Source organism: Megalobrama amblycephala, linkage group LG1 (genome assembly GCF_018812025.1).
Source record: "Megalobrama amblycephala isolate DHTTF-2021 linkage group LG1, ASM1881202v1, whole genome shotgun sequence".
In the NCBI taxonomy this organism is placed as follows: Eukaryota; Metazoa; Chordata; class Actinopteri; order Cypriniformes; family Xenocyprididae; genus Megalobrama; species Megalobrama amblycephala.
Window position 1 is genome coordinate 38,343,525 of NC_063044.1, and position 20,204 is coordinate 38,363,728.

At 37.6% G+C, this 20,204-nt stretch overlaps 1 long non-coding RNA gene across 1 annotated transcript in view; it reads left to right on the forward strand.

Moving 5' to 3' along the window:
* LOC125269152 overlaps positions 1–12,980 on the forward strand; it is a 17,672-nt gene extending 4,692 nt beyond the window's left edge. The window contains exons 2-3 of the long non-coding RNA XR_007185043.1: positions 11,450–11,493; positions 12,819–12,980. This is a non-coding gene — a long non-coding RNA (uncharacterized LOC125269152). The remainder of the gene's footprint in view (positions 1–11,449; positions 11,494–12,818) is intronic.
* The last annotated feature ends 7,224 nt before the right edge of the window (positions 12,981–20,204 follow it).

Here is a 20,204-nt window from a genome sequence, read left to right on the forward strand (position 1 = left end):
CATAACGTTGGTCTTCTTGATGTTTACTGCCAGGGCCCAGTTCTGGCAGTAGTTCTCCAGCAGTCGGTGACAGCAGCACCAGGTCGTCTGCATACAGCAAGAGCTTGATGTTCTTGTCTTGTAGAGTGAGTCCGGGAACTGTAGACCGTTCCAACTGCACTGCTTGTTCATTAATGTAAATGTTGAACAGCGTTGGACTCAGGCTACAGCCTCACACCCTGCCGTACTCCTGTCTTCTGGTTGAAGAATTCTGTGTTTGTTGCCAATTCGTACATTTGTTGATTTTATAATGTCATAAACTTTACCCCTACACCGCTTTGTAAAAGTTTGTAATATAATCCATTGTGCCAAATAGAATCGAATGCTTTTTTGAAATCGACAAAGCATGCAAATATTTTTACGTTTTTGGTCTGTTTTATGTGTTTATTGATTAGGGTGTGTAAGGTGTAAATGTGGTCAGTTGTTCTGTGATTTGGAAGGAAGCCAATCTGACTCGGACTCAGGACATTGTGTTCAGTAAGGAAGTTTACAATTCTATTGTTTAAAATACCGCTAAATAACTTCCCCAGATTGCTCACACAAATGCCTCTGAAATTATTAGGGTCCAATTTATTTCCACTCTTATGAATTGGGGTAATAAGTCCTTGGCTCCAGATGTCAGGAAAACAGCCTGAACTAAGTACAATGTTGAATAATTTGAGCACAGCCGTCTGCAGCTCAGATGTGCTGTGTTTCAGTATTTCACCCAGAATGCTGTCAGCACCACAAGATTTCTTACATTTTTGGCTTTTGAGTTTGTTTGTCAGTTCTTCATGTGTAATTGGGAAGTCGAGTGGATTTTGATTATTTTTAATTGTGTCTTCATAAGTTTGTAGATTATGGTTGATCAGATTGTAATTGTCATTGAGTTGTTTTGGTGGGATTTCTTTATATAAGTTTTCAAAAGATTTTGTCCAGATTTCTCCATCTTGTATTGGTAGGTCTTGTGGTTTTGTTGTGCTCAGATTATTCCACATATCCCAGAACTGATTCTGATTTATTGAATGTTCTATCTCTTGTAAACTTTTGGTCAGATGGTGTTGCTTTTTTGCTCTAATTGTGTCTTTGTATTGTTTTAGTTTTGAACAGTATTCACTTCTGATGTCTGTGTTGTTTGGTTCTTTATGTTTCAGATTTGCTAATTTTCAAAGTTGTTTCCTTAATGTTTTGCAGTCTGAGTCAAACCATTTTTCATCTTTTGGTGTATTTTTAGTATATTTTTTGCCTTTCTTTTTCAATTCACTTCTATGTGCTGCTTTTTTAAATATGTAATTATTTCATTTGTAGCGAAATTTACCATCATCTTTAGCTGTTTCAAATTTCTTATTAAAGTCCCTGTAAAGTCATTTTAAAGTATGTGTTCTGAGTTTGTCACACCGCAGAAAAATGTGTTATTAACCACCCAGCCAAATTTGAATGATTAAAAAAATCTGCAAGTAAATGAAATAAGTTATCAAAATCTCTAAAAAATAGGCAGCTCTCTCTGCTCTCAAAAGCTGGAGGCGCGTCCGCTGTCGGCGCTGAAACCACACCCACTCGCGAGAGCTGCCGTCTCAACTTACTTGTCTAATGAGTCAAACATACTGATGCATATAAAAAGAATCATTTAGAGGGTTGCAAATTTTAGTGGAGTTACTGTGGACTACCTACTAATTATAACATAAGCAAACTCGGCAACTTACACTCATTGGTGGGCACGTACTGCCGACTGTTGTTGAGTCGACAAATGGCGGTGCCGTGAGACGGGAGGATGAAGGCCGGGACAGGAGAAACTCTGTCCGGCCCCATATATCATCGGTTATCGGTGGGATGGTAGGAAGGCCGAGGCGGGAGGGGGGCCGAGGTGGGAGGGGGGCCGAGGTCTGTTCAGTCACATTCACCAAAAACAGCAGATTATCTGTGAATCCCAGCTGTCTGATGAAAGTTTGTAAAATTATCCGGTGTGGAACGATCACTTTAGAATCCTTCATATCATAGTTTTAGGAAATAAGGAGACCGAGCATATTATATATTATAACAACCATGTAATGCATGCATGCTCGGGGGTCCAAGTGCGTCATCAGACCCCCGTTTTAGCTCCGCCCAAAAAATCCTGAGCAGACACTTGGTGAAAAACTGTTTAACGCTCTAACTTCACAATTAAGCATTACACAATTCACAGTCTTTGTAATGTGTTTAAGCAATACATTTGTAACATTTATAAAGTGTTTAGAAAGAATTCTCAGAATTGACTTTACAGGGACTTTAATGAAAGTATTTATTACATTTTTTAGTTCTTCCAAATTGAGGGCTTGGATAAATTTGTTTGGTCTGTCTGGAGCCCATCTGTATCTCTGCTGGACCTGATACATTTTGCAGGTTTTCAGCCTGTTTTGTTCTGGTGTGTTATGTGTTTTGATGTAAATGTTAGTTTGGTTATGGTCAGAGAGTGGAGTTTGCTGTCTGACAGTAAATGCACTGAAGGAGGATGGGTCCATGTCAGTGATGGCATAGTCAACTACACAAGCTCCAAGACCTGAACAACACGTGAACCTCCCTAAAGAGTCCCCTCTGATCCTGCCGTTAAGTATGTACAGGCCCAAAGCTCGGCAGAGCTGCACTAACTCTCTACCGTTTTTATTTACAGTTTGGTCAAGGTTGCTTCTTGGTGGGAGATTTTTTGTGAGACTCCGGGGGTTTTGGCCAAAGACATATTCATTGCCCTTTGGATCTATGTTGTCAGGTTCAGATCCTGTTCTTGCATTAAAGTCTCCACATAGCAGCACATTTCCCTGGGCCTGGAAACGGCTGATTTCTGTGTGGAGGTTGTTCAGATATTCCTCATCATAGTAAGGGGATTCCGCTGGGGGAATGGAGATGGCACAGAGATATGTGCCAGTAGCTGAAATGCCAATTTGGTTGTTTAGTTTTAACCAGCAATGAAATTTTCCAGCTATAATAACAGAAATGTGTTTGGCCAGATCCTCCCTGTACCACACTCTATCTATCTAAATCTATCTATCTATTCAAAATTGCTTTATTGGCATGACTGTAAATAATACAATATTGCCTATATATATATAGTTAGGTCCATATATATTTGGACACAGGCACAATTTTTGTTTTTTTTAGGTATTTACCAAAACATATTCAAGCTATAGTTGTATAGGTATAGTGGGCTGAAAGTGCACTCTCTCAGGTTTAATTTGATGGTATTTAAAAAAGTAATTACCAAAAGTAATTGGACAATTGAATCAAAAGCTGTTTCATGGACAGGTGTAGGCTATTCCTTCATTATTTCTTCATCAGTTAAGCAGGTAAAAGGTCTGTTGATTCTAAGTGTGGTATTTGCATTTGGAATCTGTTGCTGTGAACCTACATCATGCATTCAAAGGAGCTCTCCATGCAAGTCAAACAGGCCATCATTAGGCTTCAAAAACAAAACAAATCCATCAGAGAGATAGCAGGAACATTAGGAGTGGCCAGATCAACAGTTTGGTACATTCTGAGAAAAAAGAATGCAATGGTGAGCTCAGCAACATAAAAAGGTTTGGCCGTCCACAGAAGACAACAGTAGTAGATGATCGCAGGATCCTCTCCATGGTAAAGAAAAACCCATTCACAACATCCAGCCAAGTGAAGGACACTCTCCAGGAGGTAGGCGTGTCATTGTCAAAGTCTACAATCAAGAGAAGACTTCATGAGAGCAAATACAGAGGGTTCATCACAAGGTGCAAACCCATTAATAAGCCTCAAGAATAGAAAGGCCAGATTAGACTTTGCCAAAAAACATCTAAAAAAGCCTGACCAGTTCCGGAAAAGCATTCTTTAGACGGATGAAACTAAGATCAACCTTTACCAGAATGAAGGGAAGAGAAAAGTATGGAGAAGGCTCGGAACAGCTCATGATCCAAAGCATACAACGTTCATCTGTAAAACATAGTGGAGGCAGTGTAATGGCATGGGCATACATGGCTTCCAGTGGCACTGGGTCACTGCTGTTTATTGATGATGTGACAGAAGACAGAAGCAGCTGGATGAATTCTGAAGTGTATAGGAATATACTGTCTGCCCAGATTAAGCCAAATGCAGCAAAGTTGATTGGATGGCATTTCACGGTACAGATGGACAATGATCCAAAACACACTGCAAAAGCAACACAGGAGTTTTTTAAGGAAATAAATAGAATATTCTGCAATGGCCGAGTCAATCACCTGATCTCAACCCGATTGAACATGCATTTCACTTGCTGAAGGCAAAACTAAAGGCAGAAAGACCCACGAACAAACAACTGAAGACATCTGCAGTTAAGGCCTGGCAAATCATCAGAAAGGAGGAAACCCAGTCTCTGGTGATGTCCATGGGCTCCAGACATCAGGCAGTCATTGCCTGCAAAGGATTTTCAACAAAATATTAAAAATGAACATTTTATTTATGATTATATTAATCTTACGAGCCCCTGAAAATGGGGGGACTGTGCATAAAAATGGTTGCAGTTCCTGAACCTTTTACTTGATATTTTTGTTCAACCCCTTGAACAAAGGCTGAAAGTCTGCTCTTCAAATGCATCTTGGTTTTTTTCATTTTCATTTTATTCTGGTGGCATACAGAGCCAAAAGTATGAAAATTGTGCCTGTGTCCAAATATATATGGACCTAACTGTATATATATATATATGCATCATTGGTGCATCATTTTTTGGTCAAAATCTTGTATTGACAATGCAAGAGGTGAGCACTCTGTAAAGTCTCCTCCAGCACATCTCAAAAACTAAAGGGGGTCGCACACCGGACGCGAAGCTCGGCGCCGCGCAGCGCCACGCCACGTCTTTAAAATTCTAACACATTGTTTTCTATGAGAGTACGCACACCGGCGGCGACATTCGGCGCCTGTCCGCGGCGCCCAGCTACGACTCAGGAAGTTGTTCAAAATCCTGCCGCGCCACAGAGCGCCATTTCAAGGTTTTATATTAAATTTATATTATATTTCCCTCAAATCGTCAATGTACATACTGATTTCACCCTGTGCTACAAGATACACTTGTTTTAGCCTACATTCTGAGTTCAACAGCTTGAGTAAGGTCTAAACATATTTGGGGAAAATGTATAATTAACGTAGCCCTTTCTAATATTTTATTTTGCTCTTTTGTGCCATTTTTCCATACACTAACCTCAGTGATGCGAAATAACAAAGCACAGGCAAATTTGATTGCCTCTATTTTTCAGTCTTCGACGTAAAAGTAGCAGTGCAGCAGTTTTTTTGTTGTCCGTCAATATTTGATCTGTTTGAGGAGGACATAAAAAACAGGGCATTCAAAAACCTTCATAGTCTACATTGGATAAATATATAATATAATGTAATTATGTCTGTTGAATACTGCATAATTTAGAAGTTAATATTCTTTAGTACTGTGAAATCCCCACAAAATACGAAATATTAAATATATTATATATTATTATACATTAGTTATCATGAACTAATAATGAACTGCACTTATACAGCCTTTATTAATCTTTGTTTAAGTTAATTACAACATTTACTAATACATTATTAAAATCAAAGTTGTATTTAACATTAGTTAATGCACTGAACTAACATGAACAAAGAACAACTGTTTTTTAACTAACATTAAGTTAACAAAGCTTAATAAATACTGTAACAAATGCTCATAGTTCATGTTAGTTAACCTAATACATTAACTATGATAACAAATGAAACTTTATTGTAAAGTGTTACCGAAATAACTTGTTTTGCTAACGTTTTTACTCGGACTAGCTAGTTAACGTACAATGTAACATAGTTGCCTAGACAACCGATACAACAAAACAATAACAGACATAATGTGATCTTCATTAATGAACCTTCAAAAGTCAGCTATTATTTAATACAAATAAAAAAATAAATAATAAATAAAGTAAGAACTCATCGTGCAGCTCTTCTGTCAGAAGCCGATTCAAAATTGAGCTCGCGCGTATAGAATGTGCGCGTCCGGTGTGAGATTCCTGAGACGCGGCGTGGTGCTGCGCGGCGCGGCGCCGAGCTTCGCGTCCGGTGTGCGACCCCCTTTACACTGAGGTTAAGGTCAATGAAAAATTCATGTGAGAAAATGATTCTTCATGCTCCCTCACAACAATTCTTTCACACATTGAGCCTGATGAATCTTAACATTTTCATCCTGGAATATGGCCATGATACATCTTAATACATGGTTGTTTAGGAAATGAAAAGCCACACACTCCATCTTTTAGGATTAAAAGAACCATTGCCAAACATATAACATGCTAGAAAAATAATAATCACTGTAATAATGATCCATCCATAGACTTAAGTATTTGCCTATTAAAATCCAAACAGCAACTTTTTTTTTTTTTTTTTTTTTGGCCGGGCAGTGTATAATTAATGGATTAGGTAAAATCACAGTTTTTGTGTTAAGGTTAATGTCTGACCTTTCACAATGTTCTCAGTGCAGCTGTCTCTTCAGTGCCAGTGTTTTGAAGTTTGTGGCAAATCACCCTCCTTTTCATTACCGAGTGTTGCGGCAAAACAAGCAATTAATTTGCTGCCTAACAATGCTGATTACAGATTAAAAACTAGTTTCATCATGAAGTCCCTGTTTAAAGGAAGCAGAGATAAAAGACGACTCTGTGAGCCATGCCGCACACAGGGCAGCACAAATCAGCCTTTGAGCGCATCAGTCACTATATGTCCCGTTTGAGAGTCATGACAGCCAGTAAATGATGAACCACCCACATACTGTGTTTTGACCCCAGAGTGTCTTCATGTAAGCTGAAGAGACTCTCAAACAAGACATTCTCAATCAAATCTCAATCTGAAGAGACCTCTCAATCAAAACCATTGCTTTGTGACCAAACATCAATTCTAAAAGATCAAGTGCATGTTTCTTGCTAAAAATCAGCTCTATAAGACATAAAGGTCCATTTATTAAACTGGTAGTAACTAGATTTATACATTTTGTTTAGAAAATGTGAGTTTTGCTTACTATAGTGCTAGAACAAGATTGAACTGAATGGTTGCTAGGTGGTCAAAAGAGCCCTCCCACAGTTTCTTTGAAATTCTGGTCTCTATAGCGGTTCCCTCCTTCAAAGTCTAGGATTCTTTCACCCGTTTTATCATTCACCAGGCAAAAATCATACTGTACGTTTGAGCACTTGGGAAAGTAATAACACACCTCTCCTCAACAAGACTCACCATTTGATGTATTGTTCATGCCTGTAGCACAAATCTCTCCCAATAAGCATTAGCAATAGTAATAGTTATGCTTTCTTAACAGGCATCACTAATTACAGACCTCAAGTGATCCAGATGAGCTGTTAAAGATTAATAGTTACTTTATTAAGCCGTAGAAATCTCACACTGCTGTTTTTGTGTCACTCTGGTCATGCAGACCTGATTTAGTTCACTGAATGGAGAGAGAAAGAGGGGTAGAGATGAAGGGGAGGAAAAATAGGAAGAAGAAGAAAGAGAACCGGGGGGGAGCGCTTTGCCGTTTATCTTTCGTTCTTGTCTGTGCGCCTGCCGAGGGGGATGAATGGGCATCTTTAAATAGCTCTGATTAATTAAAGTTCTTAATTGCTAGTGATGCTGGCCTCTTGCTGTCAGTCAAAGGGGTGGGAGGGGTGCTGGGGGGTGTGTATACAGGTGTCATCCGACATTGACAACTGTATACTTTTCTCATCTGCTCTGTTGACATTTGTGGACACATTGTCGTACCAACATTATAAATACACACACACACACACACACACACACAGTCTGAGACCTTTTGTCTGCATGGCAGCTTAGAGCAGCTCTGTGATAATGGGTTTGCGTCGTCATTAACCTTGCAATACTGTTCCTTCATTAAACTGTTATGTGCTAGATTTGAGTAAAGGCACATGCTAATTATGCTCTCTGCTTCCTCGTCATCATCTTTCAGGCTGATTGCATCAGAGATTGCTTCTGGTTACCTCTTGGAGCTACTGATAGTTCCTGTAATGCTTCAGAAACAGTATACAGTAACATATGAAAGAGAGGTCTGCAAAAATAGTTTCTTCATCAGAATGTCTTGTTGTCTTGTTTTCCAGTTTAAATACATAAAAATACTTAAAACATAATAAATTCACAGCTGAAGTAAAAAAGAAAAAAGTTGGCTGATTCAATTCTGGCTGATACCAATTAGCTGGTAATTATGTTAAGCCAGATGTATTGCAGATACTATAGAAATCAGAAATAAAACATTTGAAATGAGCATAAATCATGCTACAGGTGAATTTAGGCATCACAACATTATGAATGTACAGTATGAAATATGGATATTAATTTTGACATGTGCTAAAGATTATATTTAACAGTGTTATGAAAATGTAAATTATTACTGTTTTAAAAGATTAACTCTAAGTGAGTTTTAGATGGCCTCAATTGATATTTTTCATTGAAGCTTACTGTATTATGTAGAAGAGTATTGTGAGAAAGAGATCGAGTGAGCGAGTTTATTACCTGCATTCAGATTTAGCATTTTCCTTGTTTATAATAAACAACCTGTTTAAATGTCCGATGTATTATCTTGTCGTTTTAACAGTTAAGGGGTTTTCCCGTGACTGACAGCGCTAGTCAAAGCGTTTTTCAGTTGTGTCTTGTTCAGTGTTCACAACAATTCAGACTTTTCAATGTAAAAGTCTTCGCTACTGACTGACACACTCATAAAGACTGTCCTTCAGCCGTGACTTATTCACGATACAGTACAGCCTCTCGTAACTTATTGCTTACTTAAAGGTGCTAAAGAGGATGTTTTGTTTTATACATTTTTGCAATATTACTTGAAACTGTCTTTACTAACTGATAATAGACTATTTATTAGGTGCACTGAAAGGAATAATATTAATATACATCATCTGTGCACGAGGTAGGGCCTTAAAAACATCAGCCAATCGTTTACACGATGATCGGCCCTCTGGCTTGTCAATCACTGCCATGACGATCCGTGTGAGAGACGAGCGCAGCTGTGTGCTCCAGTAACTTTCCACACTCCACAGGCGCCGCATGCAATGTTTTTGTCAGGAGACAGGAATAACAAGTGCAGATCATGAGTTACCTGCGGTGAGTCCGACATAATGAATCCAAAAAACACTACACAGCGAATGCCGGTGGTAAACACTCGTGTTCCAATACTGGTGCACGCGTTTTGGGAGGCGTTCCTTTGAAATGAGCTGTGAAGGAGGGGGGCTGTTCTTACGCATGCGCTCATTTCAAAAACTCAGTAACAGTCTTTGGATTCTCAGTCAATGAAAAAATCCTCTCTATCACCTTTAAAAGATTAACTCTAAGTGAGCTTTAGTGAGCTCTAAATGTTAAAAAAATGAGCATTCACAATTAAATATACAATAACTGATATGGTACTGATATATATACACACACACACACACATTTATTTAACATCTTTTGTTGTTTTATTAAGATTAATGACAGACAAATATTTAATTAAGCTACTGACCCTCTAAGACCGAATCCATGGATGTAATATAGGCCTACTGACACATATCTTGTTTTCACCCACCTGTTTATGTCCACTTAAGCCATAATTGACTGTATTAACATGAAATACTCCACACGATGGACATTTTGACAACTATGTGTGCATTTGACCATACAGGCGCAAGAGAACTGATCGCGCGCTGTCTAAGAGAACTGGGATTGCGTGCAAGAAAGAGAGACAAAGAGCGTGTGCGCGAGAGAGCGCTTTTGGTCTGTGTCATTCAGCGCGATTCCGCCTATCCCGCCTTCACTAATCGATAATGAATTGTGATTGGATGGTAATTTTGTTCTATGATGAATTGATTGGGCTGTTCTTGCGTGACAGAACACTACTATCACTACTCATTCTATGATCACCCAGTTGTATAGAAATTTTAGGAAAGATGAAATACGGGACAAAACATGATTTTTTTCTCAATAAGTCGGGACACTACAAATAGAACTGAAATGCGGGGCTGTCCCGGGAAAAACGGGATGTCTGTTCACTCTATTGTAACGTATATCTGAAAAAATGTACTTGATTTTGTCCATTGGGAATTGATTGGATAGTTGTCATTTGCTAATTGCTAATTAACAAATGCTAATAGATTTGTCCTGGTCATTTTCCAATTCCATCTGTTCTGCCATACAATAAATCCTGGAAATATGAATATTCCCAACACTCACAGGTCCTGTTAGCGTAAAAACCATAAGTCGTTGGTTTCATTGAGCTTATCTCAAGGCATTTGGCAGGTTTGGAAGAGTGTGACATTGCCTGGCCTTGCTGGGCCTCTCCAGGTTGCTTGCGTATGCAGGGGAGCCAGCGCTGATGGATGAGTCAGCTGGGGGAGTGCAAATCTATCCCCAGGCTGCAGCCATGGCCCAGTGATGGATGGCCCCTCTGAGCTGTACGCTGGCCCAATGGGTCATGGGCCGTTCCAAACCCAGAAGGGCCTGTGTATTTCAGAGTAGAGAAGGAAACAGGCTCCTTATTCATGCTCTGTGAAACAAAATCTGTACCGTCTTGACGTGTGCAGCTGTTTGGTGTTTGTTGATGTTGCCATTAATGTAGTACAACAGAAGAAAATGCATTCTGACCCTGCCCCGGTTGAGATGCTTTAATAAGCACAACAGTGTATGACTCCCCTTTGTTAGATTAGTCACTCTTGTCCGAGGGTGTGTTTGTAATGCCCCAGATTGTGTCTCTTTAGAGTGCAAGACTACGATATGCAGTGCAGACTATGTTAAGCAGGGAGGCAAACAGCTGCAAGATATTACATTTTCACCGTTATGAATTATTCAGATGCCATTTATTAATGAATCAGCTTGCCTAGAAATCATCAGTAACATTCTGGACATTTGCTTGAGTAATATAATATAATATGTAACGCTTTTTTTAGTCTCTTTGTTACATATGTTACATGTCCTTACTGTAACAGTAAATTATGCATTTATACATGCAACTAACCCTAATTATATATAGTAATTAAAATTACTTAGTACTTAAAAGTATAGTTAGACTGTAATAAGGACACCTTAAAATAAAGTGTAACAATATAATATAATATAATTTATCGATAAAATATATACAATAAGCTTGAATACTTTCTGTAAAAATGATTTTTTGAAGTTTAAACTAAAACAAAGATTACTGGAGTATGTTTCAAAAGAAAATATGATTTCAGTCTTTCTGAGTGAATTTGTTTCTACACCTTTTTTTTTTTTCAGTGTGGGTTGCTTTTAATGGCTCCAGACTAATTACTTTTTTGTCCTATTAGAATGTCTGTAAATTCTGTCCCTGTATTGTCTTATTTTCTTTGCACTTGACAGCTTTATTGTATCTGTCTCATGATGAAACAGATTAAATTTAATTGCGGTGATTCTTCTGAGAGATAATGTGTATGCCCTTTTACATTTGTAGGAGGGAAATTCTACAGGGAAATGCCTTATATTGGACAAAACAAGGTGGGTGGGAAATCTTACTTTAAAAGCAGTAATTGTGTGAATTGTAGTATACTTTAAGACAAATATTTTTTTTTAATTGTAGTTATTTGTCATCATTTCCAATGACATACTATAGTATGACTCATTTGTGATATGGTATGATGTGCACAATACTATTTCACCGTATGCCTTGATATGACTGTTAATCATATCGATCTATGGCAGGCTGTGGCTTGAAATAAGCTTATTATTGTGGCCACATCTTCCTGCTGCAGCATGACAATGTTCCTGAAGCTATTGAGTTTTTGCTGAATAGTGCCACAACAACTGATAAAGCTCTGAAATTGCAATTTTATGATGATACAAAGCAAAAATACCCATTTGATGTCTTTCAGAGATGTTTGTCCGTACATGCTGACAAAGACACCAGCACAAATATGTCCAAATCAATTACCAATTTAAGTCCCAATCATTTACAGTAAAGTGTCACACTTTCTTGGACAAAATCAGCCATGTTTTTTGTATCATTTTCATATATTACAGTATCATAAAACCATGCATATGGATGCAATTTCTTCTGAGTAAGGAAATTAAAAGATAATTATGACATATAATTGCAGCTTTATTTCTTGTAGCTGTGACTTTACAACTCATAATTGCACATTTCTTAATTACAGATTTTCATCTTTTGTAATTGGGACTTTATATCTCACTAAGTTTTTTTTTCTCACAATTGTAACTCATGATCACAAACTTTATTTCACACAATTACGACATTATCCCCCGGTTTCACAGACAAGGCTTAAGCTAGTCCTAGACTAAAAAGCCTTTTTGAGCTGTTTTAACTGAAAGTAACTTGCACTGACATTTATTAAAATATGTCAGTGCCATTGTTGTGTCTCAAGATGCGCACTAGTAATATTTTTTTTCTAGGGTATGTTTATAAAAGCTACTTAAATGCCCTAATTGAACTAAGGCCTAATCCTAGTTTAGGCTAAGCCCTGTCTGTGAAACTGGGCCTATATTTCATAGTGTGACTTTATTTTTCACAATTGCACATTTATTTTGGTCACACTTTAGATTAGGGTCCAATTCACACTATTAACTAACTATTAACTACAGCTTTTGCCTCAATAAACTCCTATATTAATAGTTAGTAAGGTAGTTAAGTTTAGGTATTGGGTATATTAAGGGATGTAGAAAATGGTCATGCAGAATAAGAAAATACTGTACGTGCTTTTTTTAAGTACTAATAAACAGCCAATATCTGTTACAGTCTGGTAGTGTATCAAACACACGACGAGGAAGATAATAGTTAAATAAGTCTTTTCTTGAATATCCAACAGGAGAATACTGAATCCAGGAAGGAACATACACCACAGAAGTACAAATATTAAACGTTAAAGCGGAACTCAGTAAGATTTGCGAAGCTCCCCCTACAGGTTACTTCAGTGAATCACACTGTCGTAAATACTCCAAGCGCAGCTCTGGACTACAACGACTACAACGCTCACCAGTACAGTACAAGAAATCTCGATGGAGGTGGGTAATTTTCGAAATTGTCTTATAAAGTCATAATATATACATTGTTTTTGAATTACCGTAAAGCATTTTGTCACTCTCGCGTGAACGTGAACATGAGGCGAGATTGTGTCGGGTCGGTGCAGCTCAACTTGCAAGTGCTGTATTCTGGCGTAGACGTGCCAGAGGGGGTTAGTGCATGCCTCAAACACACCACTACAAGTCAATTAACCATCGTAAGGACTTAGAAAATTATTTATGAAAGTAAAAAAAGTTACTTAGTTCTGCTTTAAACAAGACCCGACAATGAACTGAAGACAAACAGGAACTTATATACAATGACGAATAAACTAAAATGACAAACAGCTGTGATGAATGTAATGAGTGTCCATAGTGACTGATTGTGGCTGGAAAACAGAACAAAGGAGCACATGTGACAGAATGAAAACCAAAACAAACAGAACATGACGTGACTGTGACAGTACGCGCTGTAGAGAAACATCAAAGGGGAGGGCTGGAGGGAGTTCTGTATTCTTCAAAACGCTTATGCTGTATGTCCTACGCCTTTCCTATTCTACTTACGGAGAAAAACGAAACTGGTGCTGCGTTCGCTCCGTAAGTTGAATACGGAAAGCAGAAGCACGTACAAGGCAATAATTTGTGTTTATAAAGCATTTACAGTTGTATTTTTTTTTTTCTAAAATGACCGATCATTTCTCTAGATAAGACCCTTATTCCTCGTCTGGTATCGTTTGAAGCCCTTTGAAGCTGCACTGAAACTGTAATTTTGACCTTCAACCATCTGGAGGCCATTGAAGTCCACTATAAGGAGAAAAATCCTGTAATGTTTTCATCAAAAACCTTAATTTCTTTTTGACTGAAGAAAGAAAGACACATACATCTTTATCACACATACATAAATTATCAGGAAACGTTTATTTGAAAGTGAACTAATCCTTTAAATTAAAAACACTATTTTTTTTCTTTATTTTTACTCTGAAGAGAAAGCTTGCTTCCATATGTAAAAATGGTACTTTCCTTTTAAATTGTATTTGTTTTTAACTATTATTATTTATTATTTATGAATTCTTGTATACTAATGCACTATTTTACCACTTATATAAACATTTCTTCCAACATTTTTTTTTAATCATAGTTCTCACTGATGTGTTTGTGTGTTTGTCTCGCTGGAGGTTCATGTAGAGGTTATAGTTTTACATTCCATTCGTATGTTTGATTGTTCTGTTTGCGTCTCTCTTTTAGCCTGTAGTCCAGGCAGTGTGATTCACTTTCCATTTGTCCTGTTTGTTTGTGTTTTCGGTGCTTGTCAAACCAACACACATCTAAATCAATGTTTCATTCTGTGAAGATGGTTGACAGTGCTATTCTGGTCAATTCTTTCTCAACTTACCTCAGCAGACAAAGATAATCTAGCTGAAAACTGTGAATACAAAAACATCTTACTCTTTTAAAGTTCACAGAAGCTTATTTGACTACCATGAAAGTACCAAAAATCAATCTCTGATATGCAACGACTTCACCAATGCTGACAGAAAATTAATATAGTCGCTGTTTTTCTGATCTCTAGAGGTGGAAACTGCTCACAGGCTTTGAGATGAGCTTTATGAAAGCATCAGTCCTGACAGCGTTGGAGGTCCACTCCTGAGCCTTTTCCAACCCTGCAGCCTCGTTAGTCCTCACTGCTTCTTTCATAAAAATAATAGATAGAGCCGAGCTGACCTACTGCACTATTTATAAGGCTCAAATGGTCTGTCCTGATGCCCTCATGCACTGCAGTGGATATGCTAATGATAGTTTTGCAGAAGTCCATGTGGCTTTGCCAAAAGCAAGCAACTGAGAGATGCCTAACCTTGCTGTTGGGTACACGGTTATGACATCCCTCTTTGTTTCGAACTTGGAATATGAATGAATCTGATATGAATAGCTTAAATGTACAAAGAGTGTCTTCATTGTTTTAACTGTGTATTGTTTTGTTACCTAGTTTGAAAGTGTAGCTTCTCAAACAATCCACCAAGACCTTCCCGTAAGACCTTTGTTCATCTTCAGAACACAAATTAAGATATTTTTGATAAAATCCGATGGCTCAGTGAGGCCTGCATTGACAGCAAGATAATTAACACTTTCAGATGCCCAGAAAGCTACTAAAGACATATTTAAAACAGTTCATGTGACTACAGAGGTTCAACCTTAATGTTATGAAGTAACAAGAATACTTTTTGTGCACCAAAAAAACAAAATAACGACTATATTCAAAAATATCTAGTGATGGGCGATTTTAAAACACTGCTTCATGAAGCTTCGAAGCTTTACGAATCTTTTGTTTCGAATCAGTGGTTCGGAGCGTGTATCAAAGTCACACCCCCCAGTGGTGAACCATTGACATTTCGAAACGCTTATGACGTAACGAAGCCTCGTTTTACTGAAATCACATGACTTTAGCAGTTTGACGATGAACAATGTATAAACAATGTTTTTATGTTAACGTTTTGAGAACATTATTAAAGACCAGATAACTGGAAGAAATACATAGTTCTGTCATGAAACTCTAGATGGCGCAGGCTAATAGGTCCTTTACTCAATCTGCTTGCAATCACATCATTCTCTATAGGACACAGCTGATTAATTCCTGCTGTAGCCAATGAGCTCGCAGCTCAACCTTCAAATACTTGGTCAGCATTTGCAGCGCACTTTCAGATCCCTTTAAAAGTAGTTAGCTACACTACAAGCTACTAAGAAAAAGTTGCTAACTAGGGGGAATATCTTATTAGATATAATTATTAAATGAAATTATATGTTTTTGCAACATTTTACACTTATATTAAATGCAACTAATAAAACAAACAAACAAAAGAGCCCTAATTTATATGAATTAAACATAGCAATAACATGCGGTATTTAATTGGACTCCAATCAGTTGGTGACTCTTTCTTTGAACCAGTTTGAAGCAAACAGATTCACTTCTCAAATTATACTTGAAAGAGAGAGTACGTTTTAGGAGAGTTTGATTGATTGTTGCCTTGCTCGTTCATTGTAAATCTGTTTGCACAGTTCAATGTGACACAAACAGTCATTTAGCCTTTCTGTTATTCAATGGAAAACGTAGTTAGTTATGGGAAAAATACACTGGTTTGAGCTATACTGTCATTCTGCTGAAAAAATGTTAAGCTATTTAGTCAGTCAGCCACCATACAGTATAGGGATCCACACACATTTTGGATCAAGACCTGTTTCCATACTAGCTCTATCAAGAAAGTAAATTCGTGTTGTCGAACACGTAGGCTAATTCATTCAGATGAAATGTCAGCACCTGGTGGAGAGGCACTTGACGGAAACCAAGCATGGAATCATCAGCTCTGGCAGTCTGATATCATGACCAGAGACAGGAGGGGCTGGAGGGACTTGTTATTTCTCAAATGCTCATCCTGGTTTCAGATAATGTCAATCTTTTTCCTCCATTGCACACAAAAACTCTTCTTTTGGCTTGTCGGCTGTTACCCATCAGCCCTTGCTGCAGCAGCTGGCTCTCCATTTCCAGCTCGACTCAAACATATGTTTGAGCCTCTCCAGCCCAGTGCTAATTCTGCCATTTGTTAACAGATTTCTGTTGTTTTGCTAATGAGAATTTGTTGGAATAGATCCTTGTAGCACAAGGAGTTCCAGGAAACATCAAAAGTAGATTCATAACATGTGCACTCAGAAACTAATGCGCTCGTAATTGGATGACTAGAATAGAAAGACTTGTGTATTTCATTATAAATGGCTTTGGTAACAAAACGTGTCTACTTAGAGTATAAATGTAAGTGACTAAATGCATCTGGCCTCATATGTGTCATCTCAGGGAAGCTGTACTGTGTATTAGTGTGGTGTGTCAGGGATGAAGCCAGGAGTTACATCATTTATCACCTTTACCCATCTTCTCTTTCTTGCCTTTCCCTTGTTTTCTTACTCTCTCAGCCCCTCTTTAGAGCCCTGGGGCTCACTGCATTGCACCAATGACATTTAGGCTGCACAAGAGAATATTTCATCTTTTAGGCACGAGAGCTTCCTTATTCACTGGCAACAAGTGCAAAATGAATACAGTGGGTCAGGCATGGCCTGTGTGTGAGAATGTGTTAGGCAGTGCGCTTTCTCAAAACAGTATGAATGAGAAAAAAATGAAACACAATGGATAAAATATGAGAATCGAATAATGTATAAACCATTATTTAAAAAAAAAACCATTTTAACAGTGACAGCAGAAGATGAAAACAACATTATTTTTATTACTATTATTATTTATCATAACGTAATAATGTTCACCTTTAATTAATTAATTAAATAATAATAATATAATTATAATAACAACTACCTATTATTAATAATATTGTATAATAATAATAATACAACATCAGACATGCATTTTTGTATTAATTTTGTAAAGGTTATAGACTTGATGTGACATGTATTCAGTTTTGAAGGGTTAGTTCACCCAAAAATTAAAATTCAGTCATTAATTACTCACGAACGACTCATGTCGTTCCACACCCGTAAGACCTTCGTTCATCTTCAGAACACAAATTAAGATATTTTTGATGAAATCCGATGGCTCAGTGAGGCCTGCATCGCCAGCAAGATAATTAACACTTTCAGATGCCCAGAAAGCTACTAAAGACATATTTAAATCAGTTAATGTGACTACAGTGGTTCAACCTTAATGTTATGAAGTGGCAAGAATACTTTTTGTGCCAAAAAAACAAAATATTTGTGTTTCGAAACATTTCGAAATTTCAATGGTTCACCACTGGGGGGCGTGACTTTGGCAGTTTGATACACAATCTGAACCACTGATTTGAATCAAAAGATTCTTAAAGCTTCGAAGCTTCATGAAGCAGTGTTTTGAAATCGCCCATCACTAGATATTGTTGAATAAAGTCATTATTTTGTTTTTTTGGCACACAAAAAGTTTTCTCGTCGCTTTATAACATTAAGGTTGAACCACTGTAGTCACATGAACTGTTTTAAATATGTCTTTAGTAGCTTTCTAGACATCTGAAAGTGTAAATTATCTTGCTGTCAATGCAGGCCTCACTGAGCCGTCGGATTTCATCAAAAATATCTTAATTTGTGTTCTGAAGATGAATGAAGGTCTTACGGGTTTGGAACGTCATGAGGGTGAGTGATTAATGACAGAATTTTCATTTTTGGGTGAACTAACCCTTTAACTGATGTTTGGTTTTAATTAGGGATGCTCTGATGTATCGGTCAATAATTGGTATCAGCCAATAAAAAAAGCTATTATTTTCGCTACTTGTCAGTGGGCGATTGTTTAAAAACAGCCGATGATCAGGGCTAATTATAGATTGTCAATCAAAAGGCTGCGGGAAAAAATAAAACTGACTGCAACTCATGCTGTGTGAGAAGAAAATGTCTCTTAGATTTAGAAAATTTCTCTTGAATTTAGGACTGTTTAAGATAACTTGACAATAAAGCATTAAAATAATCACAAAGAGGTGAATGGCGCCATGTGGTGCCATCCCAAAGGGGCACAAAATCACTCTCACTGACAGTTGAGTCTTTAGCCATTTTCAAAAAAACTGCTACAGACATCTTTTTATCAACACTTTTCTTTTTTCTATTTCTGTTCTCTCTATCCATCTTTTTTCTTTTTTTTAAAGAAATCCTTGCTATGAGCACTTTGCTGGAATAACTGGGACTTGGCACTCTTGTTGATTTGATTGCTTCTACTGTTCTCATTTGTAAGTCTCATTTGTAAAACCAATTTACTCATGTAACTGGATTAAGATCTCCATATGTCTGAGATTGAACCATATAGGGCCTTTAAAATGAAGATACCAAAAGAAAAGCTTGATAAGAGATAGAATCTAAAAGGATATTAAGACATCTTTAATATTTATTGAGTTAGAGGTATGCAAACTTGGGACAAAAACACATTTTTTTCCCATTTTGAACTGTCACTGTTGGCATGTAATGCAACAAAGATTGCTAGAGTAAACAGATTTAAATAACAGACCTACCAATCTCTGAGTAAAAATAAAATAATCATGCTGCCATCTTTTTAAAGTCATTTTTATCCCCTGTAATTTGGTTCCAAGGAAGGTAAAAATTGACATTTTGACTCCTTTCTACAAAACAGTAAATTATGTATTCATTTATGTATTTCTTTCACTGGAAAAAATTATCAAAATCAAAATTTTTAGCTGAGGACCTTTCAAGAGAGTTGGTTGTAGATTCTGCTATTCTGCTATTATACTCTGCTATTCACTGTCGCTTAGAAAAATAGTCTTCTCATGAGCACCACCAAGTTTTATGTTGCAGCAGCGATTCTGGGCATGTGACCAAAAGCACAAATCTCATTGGTTGGGCAGGGTTTGTTTTTTCGCAATGAGCAGAAAAAGAAATTAAAACACCTCTCAATTCTGTTGCATGCAAATGTTTGTGTCAGGTTGAACAGCATTAACAACCATTAACTCAAATTAATTGTTTTTTTCACCGGATATTCGTCTTGGTGTGAACAGCAGTCCACCACTCGCTGCTAGAATGTAGGTACTGGTAAATCCCACGAAGAGGGTTTCTTTTACTCATATGCCTGCAGGCGGTCTGACTCTTACAGTGTTGGTCAATCAAATGAAGCTCTCTAGTGAAGGAATCAAATATCAGACATCATTTTGAAGACCTCATCCAGTCCTGGGCATTTATGGCCGCAGGCTATAGTCCGTCTCAGGAGGAATTCTCTCTCATCCCGTATAGATTTGATGTTCACAGCTCTTTAATTGGGCCACTGTAGATCATGTGACCTCTTCTTGACCTGCTGTTTGAGTGCTGTGGTTTTAAAATTGTGTATTTCTGCCCCCTATACCCCTTAATTTCTTTTAGAATTTAAAGAAAAGAATGCCATGCCTATCTGGGTCCACAAACCCATGCAGCCTGGAAAATGAATGTGTGTGTGTGTGTGTGTGTGTGTCAAGTGTCCATGCACAGCTTGTGCATCTTGAACGATCACGTGCCGTTCCTCTTGTTGCTGCAGTAAACATATCCCTCTCTGCCAAAGAAAGCAACGAGAGCAGGCACAGCCAAAATAAGAGCAAGGGATGGCATCAATCTTTTAGATTATACAGTCCCCAAACAATTTTGCAACTTTCCAAAACATGTTTTTATTATCACCAGACAAGTCTTTTTTCCAGACAAGCTTT